This window comes from Taudactylus pleione, unplaced genomic scaffold (genome assembly GCF_031769625.1).
Source record: "Taudactylus pleione unplaced genomic scaffold, aTauple2 ptg000934l, whole genome shotgun sequence".
Taxonomy (NCBI): Eukaryota; Metazoa; Chordata; class Amphibia; order Anura; family Myobatrachidae; genus Taudactylus; species Taudactylus pleione.
Genome location: NW_028285335.1, coordinates 1,590,930 through 1,611,561, shown reverse-complemented (window position 1 = coordinate 1,611,561; position 20,632 = coordinate 1,590,930). Strand labels below are relative to the sequence as shown.

The window sequence follows — 20,632 nt, the reverse complement described above, 5'->3', positions numbered from 1 at the left end:
GAGCACACTCGCTGAACGATATCATTAACGATATCGTTCAGCGCCGGGCTCTCTCCCCCATTCCATAACATGCATGACATCGTCAGGTTGGCCTGCATGTTAACCCGATGAACGATAATGACGAACGACCCGCGGGAACGTGCGTCGTCGTTATCGTTCATCGTTTTTGTGTTAAAAACGGACGATAAATTGGACGACTGAACGATAACGATATCATTATCGTTCAGTCGTCCGCTTTAATCGCCCAGTGTGTACGCACCTTAACCCTAACCCTCCCTCCCCGGTGCCTAAACCTAATTCCCCCTTCCAAGTTCCTAAACCTAACCTCCCCCTCCTCGCACCCTAAACCTAACGCTCCCTCTCAGTACCTAACCCTCCCCCCTAACACCTAAACCTAACCCCACTACCTAATGCTACCCTCCCCGTGCACCCCCGATACTTACCATTCGGGATGCTGACGGTCGGGAAAATCTCCCTAATCATAATGGTGTATGATAGAATGTGGCATGTTAAGAAGGCTATGATTCACTAATAAATCAGCCTAGCTGTATAGTATGCCCCTTGGTATGGAACAGAGGAACCGGGTGGCCAGTGCCTTAGAATAAATAGGAAAAAAAAAAGAAGAGTACAAACCGGCTGGAGCAGGCGCCTAGAGCACAAGCTCCGCCCCCGCCACGCCACTGTGTGGACACATCTAGCAGCAGTTGTATGCATCTCCTCCATCTCTGTGCAGATGCTAAATGGGTATCTCTGGCGGGAGGTAGTTGAAATGCCGGCTGTCGGGATACCGGCGCTCAGAATGCCAGCGCCAGTATCCCAATACCAGTCAGAATCTCGGCACCGTTACGGGGAGGGTTAGGCACTAGTAGGGGGGAGGGATAGCTTTAAGAACAGGGGTCGGGTTAAGATACTTACTCGTTGTCCGTATTTTAACTGTGTCGGGCTGCACCGGCATCCCGTACCCAACCCATTTCTAGGCTGCAAAATGGCATTTGGAGGGCTTGTCGTGGCATCTGGCCAGAATTACTTGCCATTCTGAGTTGTACGTTTTTTGCACTATTGATGGCAAATTCAAGTGGATCTCCTACACCTAGTACAGGGTAGATATAAGTGCCAAGAATACCCTCGCGAGCGCTGGAGTGCTGCTGTGCAGTCATATAGATGAGTATGATTCCATTCACGGTTGCATTTGCATTGCATAAAACATAATCTGGTCTTTAATGCTGAGGCTTCCAGGGGGTGCACAGAAGAAAGATTTGCCCAATGATCCTCCTCTCCCGACTCTGCCCTAAAGCCAGCGTATGTACGTTGCGAACTGCGCTTCAACTCCCTTGTCTGTCATGATGTATAATTGCACAGCTACACAAATTGCAGAGTACTACAGTCTGTGTACCTGTGCCCCACGGGTTGGTAGCTGCAGATAGATTAACAACTTAAATAGCAGTTATACCACCTTATTACAATAATAATTGATCATTACTCATCACTAATAGGTGAAATTGGATTTTTAATATCTAATTGCAAGTTTAATATCAAATACAATAGAGCGGATGGAAAATGTATGCATTTACCCAAACATGGCTCAAATTAGGCTTTACTCCATATTGATGAGATCCTTTACCTTGGGACCATAAATCGGGGACCAGTTGGGAGGTAATCATAATACCCAGCTCTAGTGTGGCCGCTACCCCTAACCATGTCTAGGCATGGCATTCTACAGTCCCATGGGGAGGGGAGGTATTAAGGGCACACTCAATCACTATTACATTTTCCTCCTATGCTTGGCACCCACTACTACACAAAAGGTGGACATGGGTAATTCAGATTTTAATTTAAATGGGAATAGGATCTTGGCCTTAAAACGGCACAGATGCCGGCGGTCGGGATACTGGTTCCGGGATCCCGACCTATCAGGATTCCGGCGCCGGTATACAGACCGTCTGCATCTATGCTCACTACATCCCTTTGGGGGAGGGTGTAAAGATGTTCACTGATTTATTTACAGTTTGACACACGGGAATGACTGGTTCAAGCTCTGAGTTCATTGAACCCTGTAAAAGTTCCAAAAGGTAACACAAGAGTGGAAGGAACATAAAATACAGGTGCTTGTGCCATTGTCATTGACAAATCCTGCGCCATTTGTAAATAAAGGCAACAACATTTTAAATAAAAATTGAACACGAAGAGGAGGATGGGAGGGGTTATATTCCAGGGTAGGTGGACAGTCCCGTTAACTTTCAAAATTCCAAACCAATTTGCGAGGAAGTTTCAAAGGCGTCTGGGAAATGAGCGACCTGTTTTCCTGACAGTGAAATAATATCCGCACATATTCTGACATTCTCTGTCCTGTGCGCACACACAGTAGATCCTATACCGTGATGATCCTAGTGTGACTTTGTCACAGATACAAAGATCGCGGTACACCTGGCTCTGCAGCTGTAAACGTTTTACAATCCTAGACTCCACGCCACTTAACACTTTCAGTCCTTGTCACTGACTCCAGTTGTAAGGTAGGTTTTTTTTTTTTTCTTTTCTTTAGTCTCTACCTCCCTCCTCCAACTAGAATGTGTTTAGATGTCTCCAGGCTGTCATGATTGGGGAGTCATCCAGTTGCAATCAATGTAGGGGGGGGGACGGGGACAGTAATTTCGTACATATGAGGGTCCCTGGCTATCGCTAACCACATGCGGCTGTTGGCACTCGATGTAAGGCACGAAAGCTGCTGAGTATACAACCATATTGTTTTGCTAAGAAATTTTAATCCCTACTTAAGGGGAGTGGTATAAATGTCGACAGTCAATAGGTCGACACCAAATGGTTACCAGGGCTAAAAGGCAAATAGGGTTAAGAGGTCAATGAGCTCAAATGGTCGACATAAAAATGGTTGACACATTTATTTATTTTATTTCTTTTAATGTAACCCTAACCCACCCATAGTGCCTAACCTTGACCCTCCCCATAGTGTCTAACTCTAACCATCCCCTCCGGCAGCCTAAAAGTGCCTAATCATAACCCTAACCATAAAAATGTTGAAAAAAAAAAATCATAGAAAAGTGTTGACTATTATGTTTGCGTCGACAATTTCAACCTATTGACCTTTTTATCATGTCGACCTTTTGTCTCTGCCGACCTGTTGCATGTCGGCCATCTGGTGTCCACCTACTTATTGTCGATCTTCTATCCGGACACCCTACTTAAGGCCAGGTACACAATAGAAGTTGTAACGCCAGTGACAGCGCATGTCAGGCGTGAATGTTTGGCCCTGCCGTGGGTAACAAGCACTCCAGGGAGGCGGGCGGAGGACAGTCTATTGACAATAATGCGTTCCATTTAACATGGAACGCAAAAAAAAAAAAAAATAATAGCAAGCAGTGTCCTAGAAAACATGCAAAACTCCACAACGCTCCCAGGCGTGGGTGGGCATGGTAATATTTGAAACACTGGAGGATCAAAGTCACCTCTTTTATATACTTGGGCAGCACAGACGGTGTAATAGTTAGCGTTACTGTGTCACAGCACTGAGGTCGTGGGTTCAATTCCCACCACGGCCCTAACTGTGCAGAGTTTGTATATTCTCCCTGTGCGTGCGTGGGTTTCCTTCAGGTGCTCCGGTTTCCTCCCACACACCAAAAAATATACCGGTAGGTTAATTGGCTCCCCACAAAAATTACCCCTAGAGTGTATGTGTGTGAGCATGTGATAGGGAATATAGGGGGTCATTCTGACCCGTTCGCGAGCAAAGGACGCTCGCAAACGGGTCGATGTTGCCCCACTGCGCATGCGCACGACGAAGGGAGCTCCGTCGTGCGCATGCGCGAGACCCGGACTGCGACAGCCAAGCTGTTGCTATGCGAGCGTCCATAAGGACGCGCCTAAAACAGGAAGGAGGGCCCTGATTCAGAGCGAGCGCTCTGGTCAGAGCGTTCAGCTCTGAATCAGGCCCATAGCTTGTAAGCTCCACTGGGGCAGGGACTGATGTGAGTGGCCAAATATTCTCTGTAAAGCGCTGCGGAATATGTGTGCGCTATATAAATAACTGGTAATAATAAAATAATATACCCAGCATAAGCTCTATACAAGCTAGTAAACCTTTGCATTTTAACACCAACAAGTACAAGGCTGAACTGAGCATCTTATTTAATCAGTCCTTAGGGAGATGACTATATATTTGTACACAAATGACAGGTAAATTAATGGTAACTGATGGAGCAAGACCTCACCTGTTGGTAGCTGTCTGTACACACTGTAAATCATTAAAAAAAATTGTTTTACTGCCTTTATTAATCACTGTGTCATCAGTTTTCACCTCTCACAAAAGCAGTCCTCTATTCTTTTATGTCTGCCTGTAATAGTATGTGTTATCCTATGTAAGCTCACTTTTCTGCAGCTTTAGCGAATACGCTGATGCTAACTACATATATCATGATGAAGGTGCAAATGAATTAATAGTTTAGAGTGCAAGTTCTTTTTGCACCACTTTCTTTTTCTATTGGCAAATTGTGAATACTGTTTAATGTGAGCGCCGTGTGGGATTCTGCAGCAGAATTTAATTATAAGCATTTTGTGTTCTGATATTGCGGCTAAGCAATGAGCACCCAGGGTGGGGGCATAAATACCACTTTATACCACTTTACGCTTGAATATTGTTTGATGCACATTGTTGCACAGGTCAAGCTTTGCTTGGGGGTTCGATTTGCCAAACTGAGATTCAGACCTTGCAGGTGGTATATAACGTAGATACGTCTGTGCCAGCTTTTACAATGCAAGGGGCTACAAAGTAGTGGGATTTCCATCTCTTAGCTGTTTTTATTATATATATTTTTTTTATGTTTCTGTTAGTACTACTATAGTAATCTATGTACATGTTGTGCTCGCAATTGTGTTTTATTTTTGGGCACCTTCAATTAGTGGCAACACAGTGCATGTAAGCAAAAAAAATTACAGTCATTCAGACCCTAACAAGTTTAAAGACACAATAAGAGCATTGATTATAATAGCCACATAGCCCTCATATTGTGAGTGCTGAGACATTAACGAATGGTATTTTTTTTTTTTCTTCTCTTGAAGGTGCAAAAAGGTTAATTGTATGGGCCGTACAATTTGAAATTTCACTCAAGGCCCTTTTGTTCTAGATCTATAAGAAAAAAAAAATAAAAAATCTTTTTCTTTTCTATTGTATTTTAATGTAACATATATATATATATATATATATATATATATATATATATATATATAATTTTTTAATTTTTTTTCTTTTTTAAACCTGCAACTAAACAATCACTTTGTGTTACATTAGATGTATTTAGTGGCTAAAAAATGCAGAAACTTTCATGTTTTGTTTGGGAGATCCTTTTTTTTTTAATTTTTTTTTTTAAACCTATTTATTTTAGTATTATTCTGGGGAGACAGACTCCATTGAACATTGTAGCAGTGCAAAATGAAAGATTGCCGTTTACATACTTTCCATGTTAAATGGGAGGTGATTCTCTGTCTGATCAGGTTAGTGGTGACTGACCGTTTTGTAGACTTTTTTTGAGGCACTGCGCAGCGAGGATCATATGGTTGCTACGCAAAAGCCGGGCCAGGAGTGTCACGCCTGCTCACTCGCAGCTTTTTTAGCTGTATTGGATCCCCAAAGACCTGGGACCTGTTTGTAATGTGGGAATGTAAAAATGTAGGGGTCGGGCAAACACTTAGGCGCAATATTATTGTCCCCCTCTCTCTCTCTCTCTTTGACAATTGCCAGCTTCCATGTTTGCGAGCAATTAAGAATAGCTGCAGTGCCGCACAGCATCAGTGACAGGCAGCTCTGCGTAGTACTCACGATAGTGCCACTGCCAGCTCAGGCTCCATCCCCTTCATGATGTCAGGGTCCGGCTGGTCCCGAAGCTGAAGCCACCCAGCAGACCGTATTTTGGCATGTAGCCCTAACCTCTCCCACACACGAATCAGCGCCTGCAACTCCCCCTCCTCTGGGCATGTGCCTAATGGTAAATCTTCCACTGTCGTATCTCAAAGTGTAATTTGAATTTAGTGTTCTTTTAAATGTAATAACTATTTAATGTTGCCTCTCCAACCAACAAGAAAACCTGACTATTTTGAATGTATTTCATTTATACAGTTAAATGACATTGGCTGTCCATACCATTAATCTTATTTGTTTCATTAAAGCTTAATGGTAAAGGAAAATAAAGTATCTATCAGTATTGGAGTTTTCTCCGTTTTAAGTTTTCCCACAGTTTGGGTGGAGTTTGATAAAAGTAAAATAGAACTTACCTGTGCTGTGGCTGACTGGCTGGTCCTCCGGCTTCTCGTGCCGTCAGGGGAGACCGCCCTCTCCAGACCGCAGCAGTTAGTGGGATGGATAACCGCAACACTGGTTAAATCCCGCAGATTGGGACTTTGGGCCTGATTCAGAGCCGCTCGTAAGCGGCCGCTCGTTCGTTCCGAGCGATGTTTGCACAACTGCGCATGCGTACCGATCGTAATACGCATGCGCGAACCAGTCAGTGCGGCCGAAAATTGTTTGTTCGCTAAATAGCGAATGCCTGCTATTTTGAGTGACATGAGGAGGCGTATGTGGGTGGTAACAGGGGAAGGTGCTTGAAAACTGGGAGTGGAGATCCGAACGCAGGCGTGCTTAAAGGTCAAAACGGGCGTTTTATGGGTGTGCATAATTAATACAGCAGCGTCATTGACCACGTCACTGGGTTATTTTATAGTCAGAACTGCTCGCATGATTGCGGTAGGAAAAACCAACTACAAGAATAGCGAGCAGTTCATATGCTGGTCGATGTACTCGATTAATCTAATAAATAGCGGACATGACGTAGGATGCGAGCGGCCAGGGGGCGTAGTTTTCCAAAAAAACGACCACAAGTTTTGTTCGCTCGTTCAGACCTAGAGGCGTGAACAGACCGCAAATAGCGTCCGGCAGTTGAATGATGCGCTTCATTAAAAAGTTCCCCCCTTAAATGCCACCCATACCAATGGCAGGTGTGTGTGGCATTGAAGGGGGTTATTTTGGGGCAGGGGAATTAGATTAGGGAGCTGCCCAACATTACATATACACATGGCCTGGAGTAGCATGACAACGTCCGCTTCTCATGCAAATGAAACCGTCCTGATAACAAGCATCTAAACTTTGGAGGGTATGCTGTGTTTATTTGTAGTTTTTGTATTTAGACTGTACATGACACAACTTGTAAATAGCGTATGTGTGTGTTGCTTTATCTGCAATTTAGAAGTTGACATTCTGCATGGAATTAGCCAGTGGCAGAAATCAGGCATTCTGTAAATACAGCTACAGTTGGATTCCGCACACATGAATTATGACAAGTGAGGCTGTCTGTGCTGTGGTTTGTTGTGTCTGCTCTAGTTCCTACGATTAAAGTTGTAGATGCATTTGGTCATTTCAAAACTTATTTCCAAAGTTTGGCCATGCCAGCAGGATGCCTGTGCTCGGCAGGAGTATATCGTCCGTCGACCACCACACTTAAAATACCAGTTTTATCTGAAAGAGCGAGCTGTGACGTTCACAGTAATTTGCTGAAAACTTTCAAGAATTGCGGGCCTGATTCACGAAGGACCGCTATTGCGATCGCAGCGGCGATTACGCACAGAGGTCTGATGTGAAAATATACTAATGACTGCAATCGCAAAGCCGTCGCACAGCCAGCATAGAGACGTCCACTACCGCTATCTCACATCCTTAATACCTTGCAGTCTTGAGTATACATGGGTAACATCGATTAACATCGGCCCCTCGTGCAGAATTACAGCAGTTCTGACCTGCTGTACTCGAGCTGTGAGTACTCGAGCTGCATAAGCCGTCGCAGTGGCTAATTAATGCACGCTCATGCAACGGCGTTCTGCACGCCTGCTTTTCCCCCGACCACTCCCTCGTCACCACCCCCAATTTTGACGTCCCGTCACTCACTCTGCGATGGCTTTGTATCGGCGTGAGTGATCGCAATGCTAACTCACGTATGCGCACTGCGGTGCTTACACATGTGCAGTGCGTACCATCGACCGGTTTGAATTTGTGATCCGTGATGAATCGGGTCTTATATGTGCTATTGGCTTTATTCGTGGGAATTATTTATTTCATTTTTTGTTGTTGTTGCAAGAACACACCGCTCCCTGACAGTCACTAATGCAGACTGCCTTCCAAGGATACAGAATAGCAGAGAATAGCTGATTGTCCTCTGCTCTATTAGAAGGTCAGACCATTTATAACTTGTTAAGGAAAGCTCCATAATTTCCCAGTACCCCCCTCCCCTAGTGGTTCCCAATTCCCGAGCCAGCATCGTCCACAGTTACTATCCCAGCGTTCCGATCCTCTTCATTGATTGCAGTGTACTAGTGTGCAGTGTACTAGTGTACAGTATACATGGGTGAGTATCTCCTCCAACTCTGAGTTCTCGAGTGTGGACTCTTTAATGGTTCCACTAGAGTTGCTAGAATGACGGTAATCTATCTATACACGACTTGTGATTACAGTTCCCCTTTACATGCTGTCATTGTATGGGAGCAGCTATATAGGTATTTGTAAATGTTGAAAAAATAAATGATTCCAAACAGCAAAAACCCTATGACCTCACCACAAATCAACACCATGACATACCACAAGGACAGATGTCATAGCTATAATTCAATTGTTTTTTTGAAAGGAAGAAACACTTTAAATTAGCATCAAAGCACATTGCGCACCACATATTTATGTTTTTCCAAATGCAGTGGAATTAGATTAAGAATGCATTACAATCAGGTGTTTGCTATTGACCCATGTAATGCGGATGTTTTAGGAATTTGATACGAAGCACAACATATTGAATGTGACACTGTATCACATTTAGTGTGTGTGTGTGTGTGTGTGTAATTAATAAATATATATATATTATATATAATAAAATATGGGTTCGGTATGATTTACCGGCAAAATCCAGACCTACAATTGTTATACCGTCAGCATAATACCGATCTTCACACTGTGTACAGACATTTCATTTACCGAACATATCTAAAAAATGTCCTCTTTACAATGTCTGTATTGTGCCCAGCGGTATTAAAACTAGCGGCATGCTGACCGTGTAATGTAATATATATATATATATATATATATTATACAGTGCTAATTTTTAGTTACACCCCCATTTCAGTAGGAATAGACCTGTCTGTCACATGTCCTTGCATGCATTAGAAAGCAGGTAGACAGACTCACAACCCGTGCAGTTCCTCTTTCCTGCTTTGGGTGTCGCTCTCTACTCTAGTGCTTCTAGCACACTCTGGTCTGTATCTCAGCAATTTGTTGCATCAGCTGATGTGTGCTAGAAGCACCAAAACAGAGAGCGACACCCCAGGCAGTATAGAGGAACTGCACAGGATCTGACCGGTGCAGGGTGATAGAATGAACACTATTTACTTCATATACTAAAAGCAATCAGAACTAGAATATGATTGGTACAAATTACATCACAGCCTCTGCTCAGCTACCTGTGTAACGAGATGTAGTCATAATGTCGACATTTACAATGTCAACAACACAGTGTCGACAGTTATGGTGTTGACATTAAACATGTCTGCATCTGCAAAATGTCGACATGTGCAATGCCCATATTCTGCTGAGGCTGGCAGTGGAGGGTTAGGCTTAAGCTGGGTACACACTTATCCAACCCAGGGTAAACACTGGCTGCTATTGCATGTATCCTTCAAGTGCTGGACAACTTTACTGTTACACTGCAATTCACATCTTTGTTTGTACACGCCCCTCTCACATCTATATTTCTCTTCACATTTTATATCTGCCCCACCTGCAGTGCAGCAAGGTGTAAAGTTGCTCATTTCTGCTTTGCTCCCAACTCAGAATTAGCCCCAATTCCTCACCCACATTCTTGCAAATCCCCACCCACTTCCCCGTAAGCCCCGCACTAAATTGGGCACAGTTGGGAGGTATGTTACAGTGTGCTCAAGTCACTTAGGAATTGATAATTTCCCCACAGTGTACAGTATGACATACCTCCCAACATTCCGAAGTTTAGTATCGGGACCCCAGTGTGCCTGAAAAAGGGGCGTGACCGCGCAGGGATGGGGTGTGGTCTTGCAACACCCCACCATTTTCATCCCTCAGGGGGCCAGCCCAGCACCTCCGTCGGTGGGAATGGCAGGACAGTACCTGAATAGCGGGACTGTCAGGTTTGGTATTATCAGTTTGCATAACGAAAGCGATTCTCCTATCTAGTTGTTTGATTTCCCATGACTGTTATGCATTGGGTTATTTTCTAAATGTCCTGTGATGTAAGTGGGCGGGATATGTGTGTACAAATCGCTGCTGCATTTGGAAATTTGGCCTCTTCCTTTTTTAATAACTGAGAAAAGCCGACTTTCACGATAAATCCGCCTTTTGCAACGCACTAAACTATGTTTGATGGCTTTGAAAAATATAACTGAGCGATTCTTATTCGGGTTCAAAAGGTGTCAGTGTATGCCTCTCTGGTGGCATGCCTGCGACTTTATGCAAATGCTGATACACGCCCTTCCCTGCGTCTGCATTGGATTGGGACGCCCACTTTCAGCGCCTCTATACACTCCAATACTGCTTGGTGCATCTTTAGACGCAGACACCGGTCGCACCATCTGAACTTGTACCAGCACCAATGCATGTGTGTGTGTGTGTTCACTGTAGCTTCGGCGGCAGGCAGGGCGCCGGAGCTAGAGAGGGCACTTCCGTGCTCACGCCGGAGAAGTGCGTGGCCATTGAAAAGGGGGCGTGTCTATAAGATGCGTCCCCTTTTTGTCACTCTTGGGGGCATTCTCGGCACTTACGGACACGCCGGGCAGCCCCCAAGCGCTGCAGACAGGGAGAACAGATGCTGGGTGTGTGTGCCCAGCGTGTATTCTCCGGCGGTGACCGGGTCACCACACATTTCCCCACACGCGGGACACTGAGACCCGCGGGTGAAGACGGCACCTGTGAGGGAAGTTATAATCCCGAAAGTTGGGATGCTGATGCTTAGAATGCCGGCATCCTGACACCTGTCAGAATCTGGGTCCGGGCATCATGACCTGATTCAGACCGCTCGCTAGATGTGTATGCAAATTCGGCAAGGCAAGCGATCGCATGGCATGGCGTCAGCACGCCCACTATGTCTTGGCATGCGATTGCATTGTGTATGCAGACGCCTACCAGCCTGTCTTAAGGAGCACCCACTCGCGTACGTCATCACCGATGGTTGCGTATGCAACCTTCGGTAACATCGAGTACCATCGGAAGCGTTCGCAGCACTTGTGGTTGACCATACCCTACTGCAAGCACTGCGAGCGCTTCAGTGTAAAATACAACCAAGTGACGTGTACTATGACGCTGCCTCTTAATCATGAACGCATCTGAAACGGCGTTGGGACGCTCAGGCACGCCTGCGTTCGCATCTCCACTCCCCCGTTTCTATCGGCCAGCTCCTGTCCCCAGCCACAAATGGCTTCTCCTGTCACTCATTCAGCCGGGCTGTCTATACGCAGCGAGCGTACGCTTCCCGATCAATCACACTGGTTTGCTGTCAGGGTTCAGCCTAGGATCGGCCTCTCTCACCTCCTTGCCGGCTTCCCCTGACTTCCTTGCGGTCAGACGTCTGGTGCAGTGATGGATGTGGGCTGAGTATTCTGCCTTAGGTGCTTTTTGCGAGCTTCCATGGTCGGCTGTGTGTGCTGGGGATCGGAGTTCCCATCATGGGCGCCGCCATGACAGTTCCTCTCATGTGACAGTACTCCTAACCTATGGTAGCATGATTTCAGTCAGCTGATGCTGTGCTCCAGTAATCTGCTACCCCTGGGTATAAATCCGCCTCCAGAACTCCAGGAAGACGCTGTTCAACTTCGTTATTCCAAGTGCCTGTGTTACTCCCACTGTTGCTCTGTGCTAAATCCTTCAGCGTGTTGCTTCAGCCTGCTCACAGTTTCCCAGTTTCCTGTATTAGCTTCCATGCTAAACCTTACTCTGAGACTTTAGCTTTCTCACAGTACTTCAGTGTTTCATGTCCCTTCCCTGTGTGTCTTTGTATATGTGCTGCTAATTCTATTGCAGCTTTCCTGTGGCTATTACCCTGTATCACTGAAGTGTCAGATTACCTGCTGGTATTAATTAGCTCACAGCTGGTCCTCCCAGCACGTCTGTGTCAATCTGCTCTGTGTCTTGTCAGTGCAAATCTGCACTTGCAGTTAGCACTCTCCCAGTGTATGCCTATCTTCTCTATATGTCTTGTCTGTGCAATCTGCACCTGCATATATAATTATTCCCAGTATTTTGCCTTTGCCCAGTACCAGCATTTCTAGCTCTCCCAGTATTTGGCCTTTGTCCAGTACCTCATTTCTAGCATTTCCAATATATTCCTTGAGTCCACTCTACTCTTGTATGTGCAATCCCTAGTATATGTTTGTGTTTTCCTGCATATTTAGCAAACTCCAGTACCTGCCTGTGTCCACATCTCCCTGAGCTGCTGAGCTAGTCAGCTCCTGGATTTCTTAGTGATTCTTAGTACATTCTCAGTAATCTCATGCAAGCCGGTGATCAGGATTTCTAATTGTGTTCCAGTGTATCTCCAGTGTTCTAGCAATAACTTAACGTAATATAGTTTCCGGTCTTCTGGCATTCCCAGGTACCTGTCCAGAGGGCCGCAACCTGCTCACTTGGTGCAGTGGAAAACCAAATCCCAATTGGAGGGGTCACTAGAGAAGTGAGTTAGACTCCGCGCCTCTGGGCAGGTCTAGCCAAACCTGGGTTCGGCCACAAATAGGAGACCTAGCCACAGTCACTCCGATAGTCACCTGAACCCCCCGGCTCACCGTCCTCCACAGAGGATCACTTTCACCGGATAGTGACACGCGCATTGCGATGCATTCGCAGGATGCAAGCAATCATCTGGCTGCGCGCGAACGCATCCTAGTGAGCGGGTCTGAATAAGGCCCAGAGTGCGGAGGGGAGGGGGGAAGGGGGGGGTTAGGATTAGGCAGCGGGGAGGGAGGGTTGGGAGTAGGGTTAGGGATAGGATACTGACTGACCAGGTGTCGGTATCCTAACCCTGTCGGTATCACGTACCAAGCCCCCACCAGTTACTCAGTCCTAAATTTAACAAAACACTGTCAGTTCTGACGGATACTCACCCTCCATTCTGAGACCCAACATTGCCCACTGTCAGACTGGGGAACAGGTGCCGCGCTGTTACTCTCAGCTAATAGACCATCTCCTTAGTATCCTCATATCTCCTCTGGGGAAACTTTGGAATTGTAAAAGTTATTTTTTTCCTTCAGATTTCTGACTGACGCTGCGTAGAAGTCAGATTCTTGTGGCTGAGGACAGATGGAGAAAATAAGCTGGTACATTAGGAATATGTATGGGAATGTAAGACATGCTTTATTTTGACATGATCCGCTTCTTGCTAGTTTCTGAAATTTTTAGCACCTGGAAAACCTTAAGTGAAAAATGAAGATTTCTGTCATCTTCGTTTGATAGGGTGTTAATGAAATTGGAAAGCTGCAGAATATTAGTAAGTTACTTACGATCTAATATCTATTAAAGGGAAACCATGTCTCTCTAAATTTAAAGTAGACCTTAAAAATGTGCTTTGGTTTATAGTGGCTAGAAAAGAAGAATTTATGTAATACATAGATTAGAAACAATATTACATATATAATATATATATATATATGTGTGTGTGTGTCAGTTATACACTCCTTCCTGATCTCCATTATACACTGTAGAGGGAATCGGTATGAAATACCGCTGACCCTGTGGCTGGCAGTTTGCATCCCGGCAGCGGAAGGCCGACAGAAGCAGAGTTCCCGGTAGCGGAAGCACGACAGCGCTGGAAATCCCGATCATTTTAAAGGTTAGTAAAAACTAACCTAACCCTAACACTCCTTAGGGTTGCCTAACCCTAAGCTCCCCCCCAGTGCCTAAACCTAATCCGCCCCCTTCCCCATTGCCTAAACCGAAGTCCAAGGGGGGGCTGCCTAACCCCCCCCCGGGGGTGCCTAACCCTAACCCTCCCGGGGGGTGCCTAACTCTAAGTCCCCCCCCGGGTGCCCTAAACCTAAGCCCCCACCCCGCGCGGCTGTCCGCTTGCAGCGCCCGGCATCCCTTCGATCGGGATGCCGGGCGCCGGTCTCCCAGCGTCTGGAAAATGACAGGTGTCTAGATATAGACGCCTGTCATTTAACTCACGCCGGGATAAAGCAATCGGGAAGCCGGCTGTCGGGTTTAAGACAGCCGGTTTCCCGATTGCATCCCCTGTAGAGACTTCTGATGTCCTGATGTCCATAATACACTACAGCAGTGATTCCCAACCTCGGTCCTCAAGGCACACTAACAGTCCTGGTTTTTAGTGATATCCATGCTTACGCACAGATGGTTACATCAAAACAACTGAGGTACTAATTAAGTCACATGTGTTCAGGTATGGCTATACTTAAAACCTGGACTGTTAGTGTGCCTTGAGGACCGTGGTTGGGAAACCCTGCACTACAGAGATCACCCTATGATGTCCACTGTACATTACAGAGATCACCCTCTGATGTCTACTGTAGACTACAGAGATCACCCTCAGATGTCCACTACAGAGATAACCCTCTGATGTCCACTGTACATTACAGAGATCACCCTCTGATGTCCACTGTAGACTACAGAGATCACCCTCAGATGTCCACTACAGAGATCACCCTATGATGTCCACTGTACACTACAGAGATCGCCCTCTGATGTCCGCTATACATTACAGAGATCGCCCTCTGATGTCCACTGTACATTACTTAGATCGCCCTCTGATGTCCACTGTACACTGATGTCCACTGTACAATGCTGGTTTTTTCCCCCTGTGAATTCCACCAGCCAATCATAGTTCACTGTATTTATTGATTGGCTGCTGGAGTTCTTAGAGCCGCATAAGTGAGCACTGTCATTTTCCAGCAGCTATATCCATCCCAGTCCCATCCCTCACCATGTCACCATGGCAACAGACAATTACAATGTATAAACCGAATAATTATAAAGTAACATTTAGGGGAGGGGGTCGTCTCTGGGAGGAAGTATCCTATATCTAACAGTTGCAGTTTATTGTAAAACATATATTAATACATAATTGTCCCTGGCAGAAACTTGTGAAACGCGTGAATAGTGGCTTTTGGGTTACTGATCCTGTGAGGTTAAACCCAGAGAATACCTAGTGAAGGATTCAGGGGAGAAATATGATGTTTGGAGTATGTGCAGTAGGTTATATTAGTGTCATTTTTTTTTTACTATCGTACTGGGTGGGGCTAAATGGCTCTCTCACTGATTAGTAAATACTATCAACCAGCACTATACAGTACCGTTATTCTTGGCAAACTCCACCCGCGCATACATCAATTGGAAATACTGTACATTTGCAAACACAAATTTACTGGAACGTCTCACTGTGAATTAAACAAAATTGAATTAAAATTAAACACCCTCAATCTGTAAATAGAACCAGATTTATTTAATTTGCAACCATGCTGTCGATTCTTGCGTCTTCTGTCCTTAGGAGTTCTTTGTCTAAGTTTACACTTCTGCAAAGCGTAAACAAGCTGTTTGTTGTGGACCTGCCCCTGGGATGCTGCAGCTGCTCCTTCCCTGCTCCCCGCAGACTACTTTCTACCCAGGAAAAATCGCTGTGGGGAAAAGTAAGCAGTGGGTGAGATGTAAAACTTAGAAAACTCAGCTCCTGTTTATAAGAACAAGGTGTTTGTGATCCTATTCCCCAAGCACTCGTTCATCTGCAGAGATGGTGAGTAGCTAGTCCTCGCGTGGCATTGCAGAGACACAACACGGCACAGCGGGTGTGATAGCTGGCATCGTAACCTAAACAGTTTACGGTCCAGGAACACAGTGTGACAACTGCAAGGCTGTATGTTCGTGGCTTCCAGGTTAATCCTCCTCTGCTTGAAATGAACGGAAAATCTCGGAACACTTGTAGACACAATGGAATACGTCCACCTCCCAGAGGCTTACAGAGCCGTTGCTGTTTGTTTATTAAATGAGGGCCAACATTTTTTATGATACTCCATAAATTCTCTGGTATGTATAACGCTTGGATTGCAACCGCTTTGGGTGGAAGGAGTTTGAAGGACTGAGGTGAACTGCTCAGTTGTAATGAGTTTGTTTCTCCTACGCTGCGAGTGCGATGCCGTAACGGCTTGGGTCACTGCAATAATGCGTCCTGGCTTGTTGGGAGCAAGTCATATCTATCTGTCCATAATCTTTAGTAAATAAAAAAATAAAATATATATATATATATATCTATATAGGTCTGTGTGTTCATCTCTCTTTCTCTGGAGGAGATGTACAAAGCCGTGGAGTGAGATAAAGTACCAGCCAATCAGCTCCTAAATGTCATATTACAGGCTGTGTTTGAAAAATGACAGGAGCAGGGGCACCGAGAGGGAGGGGGGAGCAGGTACTAATTACCCGGGCATGCTGGAAGGGCCCAGGTCCGACGCCACCTCTCCCTCCCTCTTACCTCACAGCAGCCCTGCTGTTTGTTGGGCTGCTGTGGGAGACTGCTCGCTGCTGCTGATGTCGGGGCGCAGTGGTGCCATTCACTTCAGTCCCTGCCCCAATGGAGCTTACACTCTATATTCCCTATCGCATGCTCACACACATACATACTAAGGTTAATTTGTGTTGGGAGCCAATTAACCTACCAGTATATTTTTGGAGTGTGGGAGGAAACCGGAGTACCCGGAGGGAACCCCTCCAAGCACAGGGAGAATATACAAACTCCACACAGGTAGGGCCGTGGCGGGAATCGAACCCATGACCTCAGTGCTGTGAGGCAGTAATGCTAACCATTACACCGTCTGTGCTGACAGTATCGCAGCCTCTGAATGTATTCCGCATGCTGATACCCACAGAGATAGAGAATTACTTAGCTCATTCAAAACATACAGCCGTAAATTGCAGTGATGAAATAGTTAAGTCCTGCCTCTCCATCTGGACAGTCCAATGACTGTCACAACCTATAGTAACAGATGGACTGTATAATGGAGGAAATGATAAACAACTGGGGCAGTTTGACTGCACAGAGTATCTGTACACAAACACATAGCTAATAATTGACAGTCCTAAGATCTCACACCATGCTAATTGGCCTCACGGCTGGCATGCCTGTTTGTATATGAGCTCCAGCATAGTTGCTAGTTGCAACTTAACTTTCCTACCAAGAATGAAGCACACTGTTGAGATTTCTGTAATACATTTGCAACGTACCTGTTGTTAGTGTTGTGTTAAGATTACGTTGGTACCTGGGCGCTAAGCCTCTATCCCATCCCTGCAAATTAATCCCTCCAACTATTTTTGCACTGCTCATATTGCTGCCAGCAGAAGTGGATGCATAACGTGAAACGCGTTGCAGCTATATACATAGGAGATACTTACCTTCTTTTTTACTTTATGCACTATTTTTAATCTATTTTTTTTTTTACTTTTACATTTATTGTTATTATATTTTGCACATTTTATTAATGATGCTGTATGCTATTTATTTTCTATTGAAACTTGCAAAGTGAGTAGTTTTGGAAAACTAAATGGACCTCAATAGGAGCATTGAAAATAAAAGAATTGTTTTAAAAACTTTTAAAAGTGACCTTAATGGACATTCATTATGTATAGCTTATGACATTCAGTAAGAAGATTGATCTCGGGCTGGTGAAAAAGGTTTTGATGCTGATATTATCCTGAATAATAGGTTGACCATTAATTTTGGTCTGTGGTCCACACCAGAGTGAAACTGTGTTGTTGTTTTTTTTATTTTATTACATATATATATATATATATATATATATATATATATAACGCTCAAATTTGGCATGGCTTTGGATGGATAATCGGAAGCTGCAAACTACTGCCAACTAATGGGCCAATTAATAGAAGATAGACCCAGAACTAGCATTGTATATACGTGGAGCACTGTAGTGATTGTACCCCCCAGCCACAAATTCTCTAACCCTCAGGTGGTCATTCCATGTGCCCCATTATGATTTGCCACTGCCTGTTGCCCGCACGTACTGAACCAATATCCTGATCAGCGCTGCCGATCTCTCCGTTCACTCTCTTTCTGCCCCCTGATTTGATGTGCGTTTGCCATGGCTGATATGTTAGCTGCCTAATCGCTTTCCATTACAAACGAGCCTGTACTGCCTTCTCTGATGACATGCTCTTGTCACTTGGTACCTGTACTGTTTTCATCATATGTTTTGTAGCTGCGTTTGTTTATTGCCGGGACATGATTATTACCACAGCGACTTTACACATCATTTGTAGTATCCACAGATTGCAACTAGTTTAATGGCAGCTCACAAATCTTTCTTTCCTTTCTTTCCTTTCTTTCCTTTCTTTCCTTTCCTTTCCTTTCCTTTCCTTTCCTTTCCTTTCCTTTCCTTTCCTTTCCTTCCTTCCTTCCTTCCCTTCCCTTCCCTTCCCTTTCCTTCCCTTTCCTTCCTTCCTTAGCAGTTCAGCAGGTGAGATCAGAGCAATGTATGGAGAAGTAGTGTTTCTGTAAGCAATAGTTAAAATCATACACCAACACAGTGTAATCTGCATATCGCACACATGCCCACACTAAAACCATTGAGCCTACTTCCGTGTTTTCTTTGGACCGTGGGTAAGCCCAGAGCGCCAAGTGGAAACCCACATGAAGGTTGGTTGGTTCCTTCGCTGGATTTGAACCCAATCTCCCAGCGCTGCAAAGCATCAGTGCTAAGTACCAATCATTCTCCAACATTCCAGCGGGCGAGTCACAGGACTCGAGAGTGCGCCTGCTCATGGTACCAGTTTATTTCAAGGGACTATATACATTGCTCTTTGAACATTTACATAATCCCTCCCAATATGCTTAATATACTTTTAATTAGAAATGAGCAGTTCGGTTTTGGCTCAGATCTTCCCTCCAAGTTCAGATCTCAGAACGAGGCAAAACGTCATCTTTCACGGACATCTCGGCACAGATCCGTACTTGGCGGGAAGATCCGAGCCAAAACCGAACAGCTCATCTCTACTTTTAATTCTATTCATTTAAACAGATCCAGCTGTGTTTTCCGGTCTGGGGAAGCGGGTGATTCTCACATCTCTTCTCTTCTTAGTTTGAAGTACTTTCTTTTTTAACAGCTCTGCACTTTTTAATTTATGACATTTTCCAATGGAACAAATGCCCCTTTCAGTGTTGTGTTTACCACGATGACTTTTTGGCCGATGTTACATTTGAGCCTGCCGATACATATGTATATATTTTTTGTCCTTTCAGCCTTTGCGGTGTCGTTGCCCCGAGTGCTCTACAACGGCCAGAGACTCTGTGATGGTCAGAAGTACTGAGAACACAATGAGCGAGTTGTAGTGATGCCCCTGAGTAAAGCTGGTAAGTCGTTCGTAAATCCTTTTTTTTTTTTACTAATCTACGAATTGTTAAAGCATCCTTGTTGAAATGACTCCTAGAAACATAGAATTTGAAGGCAGATAAGAACCACTTGGCCTATCTAGTCTGCCCCTAGGGGGGCTCTAAGTAAATTCCACAAGTTTTACATAAATGATTTTTCAGTGTGTGTATTTTTCTGTGCACATTTATCCAGTTACAAATGAAACTGACCACGAGTAGTGCCGAAAGTAAAGAAGAAACCTGCTGAATGTTAAAAGGCGTAGTGCATTAAATTGTCGGCCTTGTGACGTTCTCGAGTCCACTGCGCAGGTTGTACTGAATCTTCAGCTGCAGGTGGCGAAATAGCGGCTAAGAGATACTTCGTCTCCTATGCATTACATCTTAAGTACTCTTGAGACACAAAGCAAGAGGCTTCAATACTCATCTATTTTCCTGGGCCTCGAGGTTTCAATTACTTATTTGTAATGAGTTCAGCGGCTACACTGAGAGGTAACTTACTGGAAGTACCCACCTCTCAAGCTGGGGCTGAGGGAGAATTTCCATTTTAAGGGGACGCTTGCTATTAACCTGAGTGGTGAAGTATAAAAATAATCTCCCTGTTTTTAAAGGGAACCTGTACAGACAATTGCAGTCCTTGTTTTCTTTTTGCCATTGCCTGGATTTAGGCCTAATACAGGTCACCTACAATTCAGGATTCATTTTGCCAATCTGTATGTGCCATGCATTCAGTTCTTACCACCAAATCCTTATTTCACCTGAGTCTGTTGGCAAATTTTTTTTCTCCAATGTAAAGCAGGACTGTGCTGAAGAAAACGGGACAGTTAGAGAGCTGGAAGTCATAGAAACATAGGGGTCTATTTACTAAGCAGTGTTAGGAGACAGAGTGAAAAGTGATAAGGTGCCAGCCAATCAGCTCCCAACTGTCATCTCACAGGCTGTGTTTGAAAAATGACAGTTGGGAGCTGATTGGCTGACACCTTATCACTTTTCACTCTGTCTCCTAACACTGCTTAGTAAATAGACCCGATAGTATTTGATGGGAGATAAGAACCATTTGAGCCATCTAGTCTGCCCTTTTTTTTTTTAATTCTTACCGTAACCCTATGTGATCATTAGGTCTTTGTCTCTCTGGGGTTATAATTCCGCACCCTGTCAACTCCTGCTTGCATATCTCACTCCCTCCTGAGATCCTACAG

The 20,632-nt window shown here is 44.8% G+C and overlaps 1 protein-coding gene across 3 annotated transcripts in view; it reads left to right on the top strand.

Moving 5' to 3' along the window:
• The window catches only part of FOXP1 (forkhead box P1), an 801,632-nt gene that overhangs the window by 74,908 nt on the left and 706,092 nt on the right, over positions 1-20,632 (top strand). For all 3 annotated transcript variants that reach the window (XM_088459772.1, XM_088459768.1, XM_088459769.1), the window contains one exon: positions 19,308-19,418. The gene's annotated coding sequence lies outside the window, so the exon portion shown is untranslated. The remainder of the gene's footprint in view (positions 1-19,307; positions 19,419-20,632) is intronic.